Source organism: Topomyia yanbarensis, chromosome 1 (genome assembly GCF_030247195.1).
Source record: "Topomyia yanbarensis strain Yona2022 chromosome 1, ASM3024719v1, whole genome shotgun sequence".
NCBI lineage: Eukaryota > Metazoa > Arthropoda > Insecta > Diptera > Culicidae > Topomyia > Topomyia yanbarensis.
The window spans coordinates 50,149,560-50,170,167 of NC_080670.1; the positions used below are offsets into that span (position 1 = coordinate 50,149,560).

Below are 20,608 nucleotides of genomic sequence, written 5' to 3' on the forward strand. Positions count from 1 at the left end.
ACAATAGTGTACGAGCTGTGTCCCCTTTAACAAGAAGTCCGATAGCGCCTGCAAAAAATAAAATACGGTCATTCATGGGAGCTGCTGAGTAAGACACTGCAACGAACTTACCGCTATATCCGGTATACAAACTGTCAGTGGGTAGACCAGGACGTACCATCCAGCACAGAAGAAAGCCACCCAGAAGCCGATGACGATCATGATGATCAGCCAAATGATGGACCACAGAAAGTTAGCCATTTTATTCTAGGGAAACGACCTGCAACGAAAAATGGAATAAATTTGATAAGTTCTGCTATCATATGCAAATTACAATTACAATTAATAATCATCATCTTCAACCATACTCAAGTAGGTGCATATGTATATATGCAAAGAACCCTGAGAATTAGCATAACGACAGCTAGCAACATTAGATCATCGATGACATCACGTCGCCATCGAGTCAAGGCGTCAGATCAGGAATGCTGATCAACCACCGCCAATAGGTCATCGCTACGAACCGGTAGAACATTGCATCAACCTACAGCATCACGAACCGTCACGTAACCCATACCAGAAAAAAAACATGTCAGTCTACTTGTTTGTACGGCTCAGATCAAAACGACTTTTGATTTTTGGGTAATCATAATAACTTGAATATTAGCGTTGCAGGAAGATTATTGAAGAAAAGAATAATCATGAATAGCTATCCGACACCTCTAAAATTTAAATTTCCTTCCTGGTAACAAGTAAATCTACAGGGCCGTCTCAAGAACTCTCGGGGCACCAAGGTTCTAAGGGGCTCTCTACAATTAAGCAGATGTAGAATTACATTCTACAAAAATTATAGAACTTTTTTTTAACAGCATACCGTGTTTAATTCAAAGTTTATAAAGGGTGAGTCGCTAATTATTGTGACATTTTAATTTGGTTAGTAAATCGGCTATAATTATGACAATTATCGAAATGAAACCAAAGTTTTGCAGTACACACTCAATTCAGTTCAGTAATTTCCACACTGCTGAACTGTAAGTGAAATTTTTCTCCTGATTGTTCAGCAAAGTGGCTTTAATTTATTGATTTTCAGCGATATATTTTCCGAGTTTCAGCAAAATAAACGCCACTCCTACTGCGTAAAACTCGGTAAAAGTTGTGAAAAAAGCTTAGGTAGAACGAAATTAAGTATGTAGCTCAGAATATGTACTTATATCAGTTTACACACATCACTGGAATTTTTGTACGAGTTTGAGTGAAATACATACTCGGCATTTGCGATTGACGCCCGCCATCAAAGCCTGTACCGTAGCACAGTGCACGACGTGTGACAAAATTCGAAAAATCAATGGCTTGCATTCTTTTGCAAATATTTTCTTTATAAATCTAGTTTGTATAAAATTATTTCAAAATTTTACGTTATTCGAATGAAACACCAATTTTTAACACGTCATTGAAACAAGTGGTGTCGAGGATTTCTGTTCAATTCAATTCACACAAATTTTGTCGTGACTAACGACTTACCTTTCAATATTAGCGCATTTACCTAAGATTCCACGCGGCCTTCCGTGATGATTATGGTCCCACATCATACCTCCACAATGGTGTGAGCTGAACATTGTATCTAGAAGATAATTAATATTTTGATTGATAACAAAACCAGTTAACAAAAAAACGGATTGGTTCAATTTGCAGCCATAGTCTTCCCTTCAAAATAGCAATCGAAAGAAACGGCCGCGCTCCATGAAACACCGCGCTTAGCCGATCTATCATAATATCGCGAATTTGCATAACGAAGGGCTGAATAAGAACACATGTGGTTCCAAAAATCAGCCCTGCGTTATGCATCGTTTGTGCAGGTTGTGTATACCAGGTGCAAAAGATGCCAAATTCACCACGTTCAGTATAATTCAAAACTTCTTTTTAGATTACAGAATTGATCAAATTGGTTTGATGAGCTGAACTTATCAATCAAATTCTGTTTCAAAAATAGTCCTTGCGTTTCAAACAAAACGGGAGGCTTATTACTACCATAAATAGCAAATACAAGTACTAGTTACACCAAAAACTTACTGGCAACCTTAGAGTGGCATTTAGTAAGCAGCTGGTGCGGCGTGTTACGTTTCGGTGATTGTCTCAATATAGGAAAACCTTTTAAAAAATTCGGTAGAAAAGTAGAGTAAGATTTGGAACGGTTATATCTTTTGCTGTACCGCATGTATTAAATCAATTTCTTCGCCATTTTATCGAACATATGTTCAGCAATGTTATATTAAATTTTGAAGGATGTATGACATGCATTAATAGCGAAAAACTGTTTTGAAAAACCTTTCGAAAAGTACTCTGAACTGGCGAAATTTTTCAGCTCATGTTGTTCAGCGCCCTCAATATAATGTACCATCCGAACACTTAAATGGTGAACAGTTTTGAATATAGGTCCGCTACAATACCGAGAAGTAAATAATTGTGAGCCGGTGGATAAATCAGTTCGTGTCGTTGCCTGCTATTAACAGAGACAATTAATTCCATTTCTACTGTCTAACTAGCGTACCCGAGCAAACGAAAAACCCATAATTCCTCAAGTTCACCTCTACGGCATGGTGTTTGATATGGGTTCAACCCATTAAAACACCACAACCATGGCCCGAAAAATGCCATATAAAAACAGTTTTTGGTGAATTTATGGGTTTTTGAGAACATTTTATGGTGTTTTGGTGGTTGTGAAGTTTGGCGCGGACCATTTTCATAGTATTTTTATGGGGTTATGTGGTGTTTGAATCCATGAGAATTTGCCCGGGTACACAACGGAAAACCGGATTTTACCACGCCCGATCGAAGCTAGTTCGTGATTGGTCACATTGGTGAAATTCATGCATCGAATCGCACATCTTGAACAGAAAGAATCGTGATTTGAGACGCGTCGTGAATTGTGAATGTCGTGAATGCTGCCTCATCCTGGTGCTGGTGCTCTTCGAGTGTCCTGCTGGTGCTCGCGCCACAGTTGCTCCTGCGAAATGTTTTTTTTTCCTGCTGCTTCCACTTTAGATAGTTGTTGCCGCTTCAAAGCTATCCGCAAGAATGAGCGCTTCATTTTGGGACGTACATTTTTATATGCTTCAAATTAACTATCTGCCCTATCGACATATGGATTGGTTCCCCCTCTTCCCATAAGCTGCGAAGGGGAAATATACTGTCAGAAGTGAAATTGAAGTGATCTGAATTTCGCTCACACTCTCGCTCCTGTTTTTTTCCTCACTATTTCGCAATCGGAAGACTCGTCCGTGTAAATGGAACGTAATGAATATTGACCAACATGCTGAATTTCCCAATATTAAATCTAACCAGCAATGTTTTATGAAATCTGGCATTAATTTATTTATTTATGTACTCGTATATTCTACAAGACGGTTTCTCCTAGTCAACCTTGTTGGATGATTAGAGACTATATGTCAACATCGGGAGAAAACGTGATTATTAGGATTCAGCCGGCTCCACAGAAAACGTGATTATTAGATTCAGTTAGTCCACTGTAATAATTAATTTGTACAGCTCCCAGCCAAAGAACATTTTCATTGGAAAACAAATTAACCCTTATCAGCGCTATCAAACATCAACCAAGAAATAAATTTGAAAATCTTTTACTTTACAAACTATTATACTTATTTCCGTCGGGTCGAAATTAGCATACACACACGGGAAAACCGATTTTTAATCATCTGACTGAACTGCCCAGAAAAGTATAAGAGTCCCATATGGATTTTCGCCTAAGTTATCTGTTATCTGTTTGATTGTATTCTGTATTACCACTGAATCACTATGCACAAATAAGATTACCAGGTTTTTTTAGAAAATTTTAAAAAAAATACCAAAATATGGATGTCCTATCCATAAGCCTCAATGAAAATGTAAATTTTGAACAACGTTATTCTCGGCTTGCTGTTTTTCAATATGGGATTCTTATGCTTTTATGGGCAGTAAAGCTCGTTCATGATTTCTTGCACCGAGCAGCAAATCTTGAACAGTTTTCGTTAGAAGCTCCACTTTTTTGCCGTTGAAAGTAGACTGATTTCGTTCTATGGCCAGCCGAGTACAAAGCCGGGGATCGCGTGCGAGTGCGGTAGCATTCGTGCTGGTCACACCACACATACACTGGCTATGTCTGGATGCTGTAAAGGAGGAAAGGGAAAACCAAAAATCAGCTCGTTCCATGCAGGTCTCTAGTTTCCTGTCGGTCGAATCCACGCCGGCCTTAATGGAATATCTCGCCGATGAAGTATTGGATCTGGCAGTAAAAACCAGAATTATCACCCGTCAGCTGCAGCTGGCCATTCGAAATGACGTTTTGCTCTCCGGCGTGATCATTGCCAGGATGGTTTAGAACGAAAAAGCTTCGAAATCCTGGCCTGCAGTATATTGGCACTGTGTGGGACTCACGACTCACTTTCGTGACTAACCACTAAAACATTTACTTACCTTACCGTTCAGACTAGAGCCTTGTTGTCTCTTGATATATACAGAAGCCGTCTCCACTCCACTCGGTCCATTGCTGCTTGTCGCCAGTCTTCGAAGGGTTCGCAGGTCGTCCTCTATCTGGTCGATTGTTCCTGTAGGGTCGCCCTCAAGAACCATCTTCACCGGGTAGTTGTCCGATTTACGTGTCCAGTCCACCGCAAAAGTCCTATTTTTGCGATATGCGCAGTGGATGGTTCTTCCAGCAGCTGATGCAACTCATGGTTTCTTCGCCTGCGCCACGTTCCGTCTTCCATCTGCACGTCACCATAAATGGTACGCAACATCTTTCGTTCGAAAACTCCAAGGGAGGTCCTTCACGAGCATAGTCCAGGTCTCGTAGCCGTAGAGGACCACCGGTCTAATCAGCGTCTTGTAGATAATCAACTTCGCGCGGCGGCGAATTTTTTTCGACCGGAGCGTCCTCCGGGGCCCAAAGTAGGCACGATTTCCCGCCAAGATCCGTCTCTGAATTTCTCTGCTGGTATCATTGTCGGCGGTTACCAGTGAGCCCAAATACACGAATTCGTCGACCATCTCGTTTTCGTCACCGTCAATCCGATCTCGGAATGGGAGTTTCACATTGTCGTCTCTAGAACCTCTTCCTCTCATGTATTTTGTCTTCGAAACGTTGATGGCAAGTCCAATCCTGCTGGCTTCAGCTTTCAGTCTGATGTACGTTTCCGACATCGCCTCAAAGTTCCGTGCCGTTATGTCAATGTTGTCGGCGAAGCCAAGAAGCTGGACAGACTTCCTGAAGATCGTGCCACCCGTGTCTATCCCCGCTCTCCTAATCGCTGAAACACTCCTTACTCTTTTTTCGCCCTTTTTCCCACAGGACTACATTAAGGCATTACTTTGTGGGGGTCTTTCTTCTCATCTATCTCGGAGCGTCACTGGATCTATGAAATGGCTCCACTTTTGAACTTTGATTTAATTCTCGACTCTTACTTCTCGTCTCCATCTATTACACCGTCATTTAGTTCTCGTCCCAGTGAACCGTTGAGATGCTGATTCCATGAGCCATTTAGCTCCTCTTTCCGTGAGTCATTAAGATACCAGCCTTATCACAATCTACCCTACTCCCAGTGGCGGATCCAGGGGGAGGGTCCTGGGGGTCCGGACCCCCTCCGAAATTGTTTTACTTGTTGAGAAATTTTGAATTAGTTTCAATTTTATATTAGCTTTAAACTCAAAATTACTCCAAACCAAATTTGATTGACAAAACTGATATTCTTTTAATAAGGTTATTGCGTAATACGAATTGTATAATATTCAATCTAAAATCGAAATTTCGAACCCCTCCCGAATTTTTTTCTGGATCCACCTCTGCCTACTCCGACTGAGAGTTACCCGACGGAGGAATTTCTCTCGACGCCGATACTCGCTTCCTTGAGCCATTTCGCTCCCAGCTTTATCCTGATCTACTCTAATTTTATCCGGCGGTAAACTACCCAACTTCGACTGAGAGTTTCCTGGCAGCGGAATTTCTCTCGGAACCGATGTCTATTTTTGTGAGCCAATCAGCTCCCATTTTCGTCAGGATATAGTCAGATTATCCCCGGTGGTGAGTCTAACCTACTGTGAATTCGCCGGCGGTAGATTTCTCCCGATACCGATGTTCGATTGAGTGACCCATTTAGCTCCCCTACTAGATCTAGTCTCCGGCGGTGACGCTAACCCACTCACTTGGCCAGCAAGTAGGTGCTGAGGTCTGTTCAGTGATTCCGGTTCACTGGCGCCCCACCGACGCACTGCTAGCTATTCGACGCGATCTACTCGCTATAATCCCCTGCGGTGGATCTAGCCCGCTCATGAGCTACCCGATACCCGAGCAAACGAAAAGCCCATAATACCCCCGTGGTTATGGTCCAATTTCACCCCACCAAATTTTTTTGGTGTTCCGAAAGTATTTTAAATAGAATGAACCCATGAAAACACCATCACCATGGTTCGGTAGAGACTATGTAACAACCAAATTTCGGTGTGTTTGTGTGTTATTGAGACCATTTTATGGTGTTTTAATGGTTGTGAAACTTGACACGCACCATATTTATAGTCTTTTTAAGGGTCTATATGGTGTCTGAATTCCTGAAAATTTGCTTGGGTAGGATATCGAAGTCGGTTCGGAGAATCCAGTGAAGCCTGACGTCCGGTTCACTAGCGCCCCGACGACCCGAACCCGGTGCTATGTCACGTCTTACTGAACTGCACCCCCCCCCCCCTCCGGCGAAGGTATACTCCGTTGAAGATTTTCACCGGCCGCAGAATTTCTCACGGAACCTTATTTCACAGCGGTCTACTAGCTAACGGCGCTACTTTGTTGGTCTCTTAGCCGATTTCTCTGCATCTCGGAGAGTATGCTCGTAACCACTCTGTTGACGGCATCCCAGATTGTCCATCGTGACACATCTGTTTGACGATATTGTCAACTATCACACCAGGCATACTCCTTCGAACTTCTTAGAATTTCGGACATTCGAAGACCATGTATTCCGGTGTCTCTTGAACGTTCCAACACTCCAGCCAAAGGAGTGACGTAGCATGTCCAAACCGATGTAAGTACTTCCGGAAGCATTCGTGCCCGGACAAAAACTGCGTCAAATAGAAGATCACCTCGCCATGATTCCTACGCACCCACATCGACATATTTGGGATAAGTCGGTGGTCCTTTCTCTGCGTTGTCCCACTATTGCTGTCAACGAGGCCACTCTTATTTAGTGTATTCTTCTGCTGGTAGCATTCCACGTACTCAGCCAGAGTGATGCAGATGAGAATCTTCCCAGCAATGGCACATATTTCTTTCAACGATATCATTTTGTACACACTCGCAACACAAACAGTCATTAGACGAAACGTGCGTGTCAACTTCGTCTGATTTCGCTTTGAGTTCAGTACAGCAGCCCAGGCCGGTACGCCATACCTCGGTATTGTTTATGTTTATTACCTTTACCAGCAGACCCTTTGGCCCCAATGGTGGTTGTTCAAACTAATTACAATTCAGAATAGACATTATTTTATCTTTTATCGAATTCCACGTCAGGTTGAAGATAAAAGCCGTCGCCACACTGCCAAAAACACTTTGAAGTCCGGTAACGACGCTCTTGCGCCCATAGTTGGTTCTCCTGAACGGGACTCGCAAAAGAGAGTTATTGCGTAGAGTTCGAACGCGGGCTTAAACCAGGCGTATGAGGATCGTAGGGCAATCCACCCTGGCAGACAGTAAGTCCGAGACGAACAGGACTCGAGGGCAGTCCCTCTGCATGCCTAGAGTGTCGAACTGTATTAGCTCATAACCGTTTTCGTAGCTCGGAAGCTGAAATCTGTTTTGCCGAGGAAGATGTAGGAGTGCAAAAACGTATGAACCGAAGTTGGACGGCCTCGATTCTGTCAACGCCGTTCTGGTAGTACGAATTCCAAACAACAGAACAATATTCTAGAGTTGAGCGAACCAGTGCACAATAGTGTGATTTTAAACAGTACACGTCTCTAAAGTTTTTCGCTATTCGGAAGATGAACCCAAGCTGTCTTGATGCCTTATCCACGAGGCATGAAGTATGTGGTTTGAATATTAGTGCCGAATCCATGATTAGATCCTTGACGTGAGAGTGCCTTGGAATGCTCGAGTCGAAGAAATGGTAGTTAAACTGAATCGGATGGCGTTTCCAAATGAACGTAACAATTAAGCATTTACTCAGGTTTAAAACCATTGTGTTTAAATCACACTACGTACTCAAGCTCTCCAGGCCCTCTGAAGGAGTTTGGTATTTGTCGAAAAAAATGTCATCGTCGAAAGAAAAGCGAGGTCCTTGTAATTTGATATTGACGCCATTAAAGTAGAGGAGGAATATTACTGGACGGAGATGGCTTCCTCGTGGGATACCGGATGTAGCGAAGAATTCTGCAGATAGACAGTCCTTAATGCGTTGCGGTGAGAATACATGCACAGAATAAGACATTTATTATGGTTTACGCTTAAAACAGACATTTTTTCTAAATGGACATTATACACATTTTTAGAAACAATACACTGATTATTTGCTCTAAAAAAGGCTATAAATAAAATAGCTTCTTTCAAAAGTTATTCAAAAAATGTTGCTTAGAGGCCAAAATTACACATCTCATTACTCTATACGATTCTAACGCACATTATCGATTGCATTCATCGCTTAAAAAATGAAAAGCTAATATGTTTCTATTTTGTTTATTCTACTTTCCAATAAATAATACGGTTTTGAACCAAACAGTATGTTTTCGGTAGCTTGATGCTATGTTGATACTGTATATCTATCTATCACACAAACACCTTCACACAAACGACCTCAAGAGCCAACAACGACCACTTAAAGTTCAGCGTAAACTCCTCAAGTGGAAACGAAATATTCCACTTGTTGTTTTCTTTACAAACATACATCGATGCCGCGGTATGAGAGATGTTACCGATGATGAGATGGAAAAGAAAAACAAACACGGCAAAAAAACTCGACCAAAACAGAGAATGAACGAAACGAATGGAAATTAAAACAGTAATCTGACCACATGCGTATTTATGATGAGCAACAGCACTCATGAATAAATTCATGTGTTGAAATACTAATAAAAAGTCTTAGTCTCACGGAGGAGCTTTATCCGATTAATTCAACAGTTAACCGCATCGAAACCTTTCGTTTGACAGTGAATTAGGGTAGACGAGCCCTTATTCATCTCATTAGTCAGGATGTCACTCTATTTCGTTGATAACTCGGCCAAATGTCACTGGATTGCGCTTAAATAGGTTTCAACATCTTTGCTTCGTTCCAAAGAAGTAATATAATAAAAAATCTTGCCTGGAATATGTAAAATACTCGCGTTTGAGCAAAGTGAAAAGTCGAGTACAACGCACCCTTATTCATCTTTCCATTTAAGCTAATACGTTGAATAGAGATAGCAGACACTGCTCTAACTAATGTGTTCGAATGGGTGGGATGAATAGAGGTGCTATGATGAATTAGGGAACTGTTACCCTATGTCAGTGCGAACGGAAACATGGACCGAATTCAGTTATAATGAAGATTCTGAATGAAAATGGGAATTAGATTCTGTTTTCTATATGCGGGAATTCATTACAAAAAAGAGAAAAAATGAAAAATGGTTAGATTTTGAACACTTACACTTCAACCATTTCTCGATAGATTTTTGAAATTGTAGTTCATACTACTCAGGAATACTATCGATTTCAATGGATGAATCAGACTAGAACACGGTGCTGAAGTTTTAGCTTTATTTTCTTCGCAACCAGGTGTGAAACAGTTATAGTTAAGTCAGGCCCGGTACGGTCAGATGGATAGTTTGAGCAATGGCTGAGCTGGTCCATGCGGACGACCTGCACTCTGTCGGAAAAGAAGATGGCTGATCGGGGAAGGATGTGAAAGTTTAAACGATTGTAATGTCAAATCCTCTAGTATGCCTATCTATGAATTATTCACCTTGTAGCGCGTTGCTGTCTAGTTAGACACACTAATATTTGCGTAAAATCGACCCACAGCAAAATTTTTCGAAAATTTTGAAAAAATTAGATTTATAAATTGGTGTCAATAGCTTTGCATCGTTCCTTAAAACCAATATAATAACAAAAATAGTTACATACTCATATTAGATCGAAACAAAAAATCGAATCGAGTACCCTAATTTCGGCCATACCATTTGAACCCATGCGTCTAACAATGATGTCAGATGCTATTCTTAATCCTAACTCTTGATAACGGTATCTCTGCGGGAATTTTTCAGAATTTCGTTGAGTTAAAATATCAGCAAAACATCTGGTAAAAAATATTTCGCTACAATCACACCAATTCAAATTTTTGTATGCATTGCTGATTTTCAACAAAACAATTTTCTGGAATAGTTTCAGTGAAATATTTTGCAGAAACAAAATATAAAACGTTGGTGTTGGGTTTAAATGGGTAGAATGATAATATGAATAGAGTGAAAAAAGGTTCATTACCATACATAGGTAAAGTCTGAGTATTACTCAATTTCAATAAATTGAATAGGTCGGCATGGTACAGAACTTAGTACTAACTAAAGATAATCTCCCCAAGCAAGTTTATCGAAGCATGAACCGAATACAATCTAAAACCAGAAGAATGTAACCTCTGAAGACGCGTCCACCCTCAAGTCAACCAACACGCCGGCAATTCGCCTCGCACCAATAGCCGTGCGGGGAACCAGCCTCGGTTACACTTGTATGAAGAACCAGTTTCATGAACGGCTAATACAAATCCAGCCCAACCCACGCCTACATGCGCAACAGTATACAAATTCAAATCGGCGGCGTGGGATAGCATAGGAAAAATAGACTCGAAAATGACTGAAACACTATAAATAAACAGCGCCACGACGACTAACATTCTTATGATTCGGGTCAGTTTTCATGTTTTAACCGTCATCGACCGCCGACGCGTCGGCAAACAAATCACCTCGAATGAAACGCATTCCGAAATGGAAAACAAACACCTGTGTGAATGCAACCCGGTGTGCAATCATCTACAGTTTTGCGCACACGACTCGTTGGCGCCCCGAAAAGTTAAGTCGTACTTATACAACCTCGCCTATCTTACGACGACCTCCTAATCAGACACTAATTTGTGATGACACAAATTCCACACCCATTAACCCGTTGAAAATTTCTAAACGGAATTACTCAATACGTGTTACATTCCCCTCCTGTGATAAGGGCATGATGTCATGCGAGACATAATAATTAATCAAAACCATTCGCCCGAATTCCGATCACAGCAAGCGATTATCCGTACTCACCTCAACACGATAAAATATTCCTTCTGAAAAAAACGCCGTCGTTCCAAATTAAAAACTCCTTGCTAGATTCTCCAAAAACCACCTGCGATAATACGAATAGATAACGTTATCACACAATTCTCGGGAAATACACACTCGCGCGCACAAACAGCGATGATCCGACTGATTTAGGGGCTGCCTTGACTCAGATGCGACCGTTGTTTTATCAATTTTTGATACACAAAATTCTACCGGGACCGTGCTTATCAGAACTACTTACGGTCTGCAGGTACCTCCGTTCCAGTGGATTACAAAAATTCGACTGCCGAGGCGTACAAATGCTAGCGCGCACGACGCGATGCTCGGTGCGCACCACATAACTATATCAGTGCAGCAGCAGCAGCAGTAGGGGGCCTAGCGGCGGTGCTCGGTGAATATACAAACAGGCTGACTTTACCACTTATACCGAACCAATCTCGGTTGCAATTTGATAGCTGGCAACATCGACCGGTAACAGTATACTTTGATGGTTTGTGTTTCATGGCACGGTCGATTAATACAAGTACTGTTCGGTTTTGTGAACATGGGATTAGATATTTGATTTTTGTTTTTGAATTGAAGTACAATGTTATTGTATGAAGTGTCTATGGTCTGCTAGGAAATTGATAATACACACTAAACCAGCCAAAAGTTGTTCAGTAATTTTTTTCGACGACTTGCACAGTAAAGTTATGTTTATACGGAACTGTCAGCAAACTGTTCAAAAACTTGCGGTAAAGTTTTCATTTTTTAGCGATTTTCAGTAATTTTTCCAATATTTTGCTGAAACCCGTAATATTTGTCACTGAATTTATCAGTACTTCTGTTTGTTTCGGTACATAAACGTTATCCAATAAAATATTGACTGATTGTTCGGCAAAATGGTACCAACATTACCGGACCTCGTCAAAAACTTACTAAACAGGTACAGCAAATCATGTGTCAAGCCACCATTTTCAGAGGAAACTGCTGACGGACCAGTATTATTTGACGTTTGGATAGAATGGATTGCGGAGAGTTCGGCAACCGAATTGTTTTACTGAATTGATTACCGAATGGTTTGCTGCTCAAAACCACAGTAAAATTTTACTGTACCCAGTAATTCACATTAAGTGTGAGTATTATAGTTTTTCGAACAAAATCAGAGATAGTGTAGCATCTGGTAGGTTCAAGTGTCTTACTCAAGCATTGATCCATTGAATGTCCATAAGACAAGGTGTAACTCCGTGCAAAAATTGTTAGTCGCAAGTTGAGTGTTTTGGACACTGTCCTTGTTCGTCAACCAAATCTATGTCTGTTCCTTAAGGGGTTGCACCACTGTACAATTTTTAAAATATATAAATTTAGAGGTTAAGAATACGATTTACGAATCTTGAAAATGATATACCAAAACATGAAAGGCGAAAATAAAATCAAAATGTTCAAATTTTCAAATCCACGACAAAAAAAAATTAAAAATCCAAAACGCTATATTACTCCCTAAGAAGAAATTTGGTTTAAAACCGTCTTTATGCATGAAGGGCACAAAACCTAACTATGGTCCAGGTGTTTGCTATTGAACTTCGTCTCTTCAGAACCACGGCACTTGACCAATGCACCGGGCTGAGGCTAAGTCCAAAAAAATACTACTTGTGAACACACTAAACGGCTCCTCACTTACGATGTCCTGTAAGTGAAGAGATTCTGTTTGCTGACGAGCCGGTTTTAAACCAATTTTCTCCTTAGGGAGTAATATAACACTTTGCATTTGTCTGCTTAACTGAAAACAAGGTTCGATTTCAGTATGTTTCATCAGCAAACAGAACTTACGGGACATCGTAAGTGTGCTATTTTGCGAAAAACAAAAATATTGAAAAAAAAATACGTCGCTTGCGGTTGTTGTGAGGAATCGAAAAAACATTGATTTTTGAATTCTGATCAAAAATTATGGGAGATAGATACTTCACAACTAGTACTAAAAATCCCTTTTTACAGGATCTCAATTCATCTTTTTATTTCGTCAAGAAAAATTCCCACAATACGCCTTTTTTCGTGCTCTACTGCGGTGTAACCCCTTAACGCCTTATTCGTTGTTCTCAATAAAATAGTACAAAAAATCCACGTGCTACGCCTCGTACAGGCATACTCTTGGACAGTGTTACTTGTACTAATAATTCTAGTTGTTTCAATCCACTTAAAATCCATATGAAGAAGAAATGCTAATATTATCACGCGCACACATGCCTTCTATTTGTCAATTGTATAAACTTTGTATGTACACACATAAGTTATATGTGCGTATTGTAATGGAAACGGGTTTTATGTGCCTTATAATTATGAAATATGAATGTAGGATTAATATTTCTTGCAAATTCGCGCATTAGGTTTATGTGTCAGCAAATAGTATCTATATGCCACCACTAATTGCAAATCTATGCGTAAAATAAATAGGCACAACGTTTATTTTTTTTTATCAGTGTACGCATGTCTTATATTAGATTCAGCAACTCACAATTAACCCTCAAAAAGGCAAGGGGTCTCAGAGGCCCGGTTAGTTACAGTTGTCTATTTTGAATGGACTTGTAATTTGAAATGCAAATGATTTTCAGGTTTCAGGCGTTTTCAGGTTTTCCGACACACGGTTGATATCCCGCTCCGGAAGATCGACTCCATCACCGTCACCAAGACCAAAGTACAATCACTGCCAGAACCCAAAAAGAAACGAGTGCACCTCCTGCTCATGCGGACCCCTTGCCGTAACCATCACAGTTACTATCCGCCTGTCCAATTTGGAGGAGGAACAACCCGACACCGACAACTGCTCCAGCACCGACACCTATCCATCCGTCAGCCGCCACCCTGACATTTTTACCGACCACAGTTCGTTCACTGGTTGCAGTGGAACACGAACAGACTATGGCAGAATCTTTGGGTCGTCCAGGCCATCACCGCACGCCCCAACTTCATCGCGGTCCAGGAAACGCACATTCCGGAAAACACCGACATCTCCACCTTACCCGATACGTCTGGCAACTACGGATCGGAGGAAACATTTTCCAAACTTTCGGACTGGCCACCCGAGCAGATATTCACGGGGAAACATCCCACTGTAATAAAACAAACCATTAGTGACATGGATTTAGAGTGCATATATGCATATATATATATGTATATATATATATATATATATATATATATATATATATATATATATATATATATATATATATATATATATATATATATATATATATATATATATATATATATATATATATATATATATATATATATATATATATATATATATATATATATATATATATATATATATATATATATATATATATATATATATATATATATATATATATATATATATATATATATATATATATATATATATATATATATATATATATATATATATATATATATATATATATATATGTGCATATATGGCGGTTGAATGCTAAGTAGGTGTTAAAGTCCGAACCCCATTTCTTTATATACCGAATGTCAATATTGTGAATAGAAGGTTTGCTGTATATCTGAATAAAGAGGATCGGTCTTCCCGAATAGAAATGTACAGTAACAAAACCATGATTGTCACTGTGACAGTACAGTAATTTTACAATAATTTACAGTAAGTTTTAGTGTTATGCTACAATACAAAAACAATAAACTTTAACATTTTTACAGTAAATTTCAATGTAAAATAGACTTTTACAGTGAAAAAGGGGGGTGGTTATGTATCTTAACATTAAAAAAAAAAAATTTCTCCATACATTTTTTTCTCGAAAACAGTAAAATTTAATGTGAATGCACTGTATCAGTTTTTTGCTGAACAGTGAAATTTATTGTTAAATGAAATTTTATTGAAAATCTACTGTGAGAACTTGGCATCGAACAATGTTGAAACAGTAATAACTATAATATTTATTGTTTTATGATTGTTTGTAGGGTAAATGCTATTGTAAAATTCTATCCGGGTCTTGATTACCGACCAGCAACGAGAACAGTTGTTTTTTTAATTAGCTCTTAAGCTCAAGATAATGTTTTACCCACTAGACACCGAACTGCTGGAATTCGCGAGAAGAATGGGAATACCCACCCCCTTCACCTTGGTATCCGTCTACATACCGGAAGAGGTCAGAAAAGTGAAGAAACTTGAAGGATTGATCCGTCAAATCCCGTCTTTATACGAGATAATGGGTGACATGAGTGCCCCTCAATGTCTTGGAAGGCACAGCGACCAAACCGTCGCAGGAACCACATCATGAAGACAGTTCAAGAGGACAACGGAGCAATAATCATGAACGATGGTAGCCTAACCTTCACCAGAGAACAGGTACTATCCATCAACGACGTATCAATATTCTCCAACATGCTCGCTGCCATCCACCTCTAATCCGTACTTCTAGACATATGCAACAGCGACCATTACCCTATTCTGGTGACACACAAATCCACCTTCTCTGAAAAATCAAGCCTGAACCGGTGGCTCTACCAGGAAGCTGATTGGGGCCAGTTCGAAATCTTTTATGCAGAAACTCGACCCCCATGAAGACCACGCACCGAATACACTAGCTGAGATACAGTCTAGGGGCAGATCACTTGTGATGCATTTTTAAAAATCAGCGAAATTAAATGCATTTATTTCCATCAAAATAGAAATTCATAATGTATTTTGCGTTCCGTGCAATGTTGTTTGCGTTGCATGTACCCAGTTAAACTCATTCCGGAACCGGTTCGGATTTCTGAATGGAGTCATTATGGATTCCAAATCAAATGCAACAACCGATTCCGACTCAGAATCGGTTGTTGCATTTGATTTGGAATCCATACTGACTCCATTCAGGATTCCGAATCAAATTCCGAATGGTTTGACCGGGTAAGACGTCAAAACCCTACAGAAAAACTAGCCCTACATTTAACAAAACGTCGAACAAAGTGGATCAGCGTAGGACGTTTGTTAAACAAACTTTTCTGCGAGGGAGTGCAAAGCTGATGCAAAAATGGAAATTAAATGCATTTTTTCTAATTTGATGCAAATTTGTTATACATTCTTAGAGTGATCTGCCCCTAGGATACAGTCCATCTTCGGCTGCCTACCACCGGTAGTCTACATCTTTCTCTACGCCGACGACACGCGTTGTCACCGGAAAGACAACAGCTCGGATAAAGATAAAAATACAAACAACATTAGGCACCGTATTCCGATGGGCTACATCGGTGGGCTTCCGCTTACAACCAACTCGTGGAGCGGCGTTTATCTAATCAGATTTGCACAGACTGATCCAAAAAGGATAACGAGGTTGCAATCGGAGTCACCGACAGCGTCTCTCCGTCTCCCAGCCGAGTGCTCAAGCCGCATCCATCGCCCTTGCCCTATCAGTAAAGCCAGAAGACACCGCAATAGTGATTATCACCTACTCCCTCTCGGTACTCCGCGCGCTTGGGGCCGGCCAATCCCAACCCCCGATCGTCCAGGCCATATAAATGAACGTCAATCCACTCACCATGCACTACCGCATCCCCGGGCACTGCAGTATACAGAAAAACATTCACGCAGACCACCTAGCAGCGCAGGTTAGCAGAACCAAGAGGAGCCTAACGAAGCAAGTGGCAACCGCAGACATCATAAGGAACTTTGTCCAAGCCCTTAACACCGATTTCACCGGCCGCTGGCAGGCGTCCCAGGGAAACGAACAAAATTGTAGGCCGCCTCGAAAAATGGGACGACCGCTAGGACTGGAGAGAACAAAGGGACCGGGCATACCAAAACCTCACACACCCACTTTGTTTCCAACGTCCAATCCTCCACATGCACCACCTACAAGACCCTGAAAACAGTATAGCACATTCTTTCCAACCGTCTGGAACTCCAGAACCTGCAAGAAAGACATGACCTCCCACGACCATCTGGCATGACCTCGTAAGGGAAGATGTTGTCTTGAACTACTTGATGGTCACGCTGGACCTTTCGACAACATAAAAACGGATACCCCACGACCACATCAACGGTGGGCCGACTACCTCAACCTCGGTGCTTAAGAGGCCGCCCATGGCCCAATACGATCGCCAAGCAGGAGCAACATTAACCCAAGACCCAGGACGGGCCCTCCACCACAGTACCCGAGTGCTGGGGAGGTCACCCGTGGCCCAACCACACATACCGGCATAACGGCCCAGCAAGCAGGTTAACTGCGATCGAGTCAAGACCACCGCAACTGGACCGATCCCTCGGAAAACCTCCCAAACTCCGCCCAAAAAACAGCCCCAATATCCCCACCCCTCTCATTTAACTAGCTACATTTTATCCCCAGACCAACGAATACTAGGTGAGAAGCCAAACCAATAACACCTAACGGAAGGAAAACACCCCCAGTCTCGCCAACACGTCGACCCTCACGACGATTTCAACCAGTAACCTCGGCCTAGCTCATGAGCCTCGGGCCCTTTGCCAAACCGCCCCGGTTATGGAGAGGTTATCCATGGCCCAAACCAGATCGGCAAAAAAAAATCGCCAACAACCCCAAAGCATCGCAGGCCCTTCGTCACACCCACCACAGTTTGGAGGTCGCCCGTGGCCCAAAATACACCAGCATCCAACAAACCTCTCGCCTCGACCGGGAATGAGAAAGCTGCTGTAATCTAACACCCTCAGGACCAAACCGGACTTACGGAAACAATACAGAAGCAATCTATCCTTAACCCTAGATCGTCACACTTGCGTTTTCCACCCTAGAACGTTGCACTGGGGTACAAATGTACACCGCGTTTGATCGCAACTTTTGTAGGTAAAAATGCAAACAAAAGGAAATTTATAAAACATCATTTTCGTCGTTTTTTAGTTGCAAAAACAGCTGTGTAAGTGTTAGCATGGAATTAATTAAATTCAAGAGTACTGATTCAAGTGGGCCTTAGTGACAAATGTAAACAAACTGAGTTATTTGCAGCGCAGCATGTGATTACAACATAGCAAACGAATACCGAAAACCAGAATTCATTATACCCAGTATTTATCAAAATAACAAGCATTATATAAAAAGTCGCAAAGTTTTCATGATCATATTTTGAAATTTTGCACTTGAGACCTTTTAAATTGAAAGGACCTATGCGTGAAACATTTCAAAACATCTGCATAGGCGCCATGCAAAAACAACGCAAGATTCATTTCATTCTATGTTTTTCCCACTGCACATTAGAGCACTCTAGTTAGAGTGCGGCCAAGACGCGTTTGACGTATCCAAACGAGCAGAAATCTGACGTATTTCTATTGTGAATACGTCAAATTTCATGTTCGTTTGGATACGTCATGGCCTCTTGGCCACACTCTAACTACACGCTACCATAAAATAACCTACAGAATAAGTTCTTTTAACTTAAGTTTAGATACTTTTAAGCTGTGCGTCGCTTTCGCACTTATTAGTGTTGTCAAAAACAAAACGAGAGATTCGACTCAGTCGAGGTCTTCCGTGCAATAAGGTACTTTTGAGTTGTTTGGGGTATACTCAAAATTAGGTAAATTCAACTTAAATTTATTATTTTTACCGTAGTTAAATGGAAACTACCTTCAACACGATTTACCTAATTTTACCTTCCTGCACGATACCACGAGATTGAGTCAAAAGTACTGAATTTTAGGTAGTTTTTCGATGGCGTGTAGAGTGCTCTACTGCACATAGGTACCTAGTAAAAACGTCCTAACACAGAGAACAGACATCCATGATCGAACAAAAATATTTAAAAAACGTGTGTAAACATTTGAATTAATATATTAAAAACACTAGCGCCGCCACACCAACCTATCCCAACTATCCGTCAAATCCATTCCGGAACCGGTTCGAAATCCTGAATGGATTCAGTAGAAAACAACCGATTCCGACTCTATCGGTTGGCGCATTTGAGCTGGAATTCATGCTGGAAGTCCGAATCGGTTCCGGACTAGTTTGACTGGGTAGAGGAATAACCGCTGTCAATTCTGTCGCACTCAGCCACAAAAAAACATGACGAAAGTAGCGCACCTGGTTTAGATATCCAAACTACTTTCGAAACCGTTAGAGATTTTACACAAATTGAATGCTGAAGATGGACGTCTGTTCTCTGTGGTCCTAAGCATCAAAATAAAGAACACTATTTTCTTCTGTTCATGCGACTTATTTTCGAAGTTGAATTTAGAAAGAATAATAAATTAAATGATAATTGGAAAGCTTAGTTATTCTAAAGTAATATGCCATTCGTTGGTTTTAACACCTTCCAGCCAATGGTTTGTTAATATAAAGTTTCCCGCAATTTTTTTCTGCGAGACTTCTGTTAAATTCAGTGCAACTATTTACCATAGTAATGAAGAACATTCGTATTCCGGTGCTCACTTTGTCGAAAACTTTGAAGAAATTCAATATCCGCCGTAAGAGCTACCTTTGCTGAAAAAAGCCTTATGTGCAGCGTCGTATAATTCTTAAGCCGAAAAAAGACCTATGTGAAAGGTCCTATAATTTTAAAAAGGACGCATCATTCTAAAGCGCTTTAAAACTACATTAGCACTAAAAATTACATGTTTTCAGTAATATTTATCTAAAGAGCATTCTCCTTAGACTTTATTGGCATAATTGTTCCATCAAAACACATATTTCTAGAGAAAATTTTCAATAGGACGTAAGTAACATTGAGAGCTTCTCTTTGTTTACTTTCTCTTTTGTTTATCACGACGTCATTACAACACTTTGCACTAATTTTCCAGTACATATCGAAAGCCGACGGTTTTTACTAGAATATTATGCAAAGAGTAGAGTAGTAAATGCTTAAATGGCCGAGTAATGAACAGAAGAGAAAGACCCCAAAGAGAATCTCTCATTGTTACTTACGTCCTATTCTAAATTTTCTCTAGATTTGTTCTCTAATGGGGATTTGTTTTAGGTCCATGAAACTTCAGCCTCGTTTTTCTCAGTTCGAGCTCAATGTCACTTAGGACCTTTTGAATAATTAAAAAAAAATCAAAGATGCAAAAAATGGTTTGAGCAAAACAAAAAGTGAAAAATCATGATTTTGACTTTTTTTCACAAAAATTACTATAACTTTGCGAATTTCAATCCATTTAATTAAATAAAAAAATTAAATGATTCTAAAAGTTGAAAGAATGGTATAAAATGGAACTTCGACATTTTTGAAAAATTGCAATTATTTGGAAGAAAGTTTAAAAATCGGGGTTTGGAAAATACCACAAAATGGGGTGGAAATTGAAATGAAAAAAATATTTCTGACCAGTAATGAACCAGTACACGGTGCGTTACCTAGCGGTACTTTCCGAGCCCCTGCTCGATCG

General features: G+C 40.5%; 1 long non-coding RNA gene across 1 annotated transcript; it reads right to left on the minus strand.

Moving 5' to 3' along the window:
* Window positions 1-238: 238 nt before the first annotated feature.
* Window positions 239-11,702, minus strand: LOC131677580 (uncharacterized). Its single transcript, XR_009303398.1, has 3 exons — window positions 11,284-11,702; window positions 1,523-1,600; window positions 239-259 (listed from the first exon to the last, which is right to left on the minus strand). It is a non-coding gene; the product is annotated as an uncharacterized LOC131677580 (long non-coding RNA).
* Between the last annotated feature and the right edge of the window lie 8,906 nt (window positions 11,703-20,608).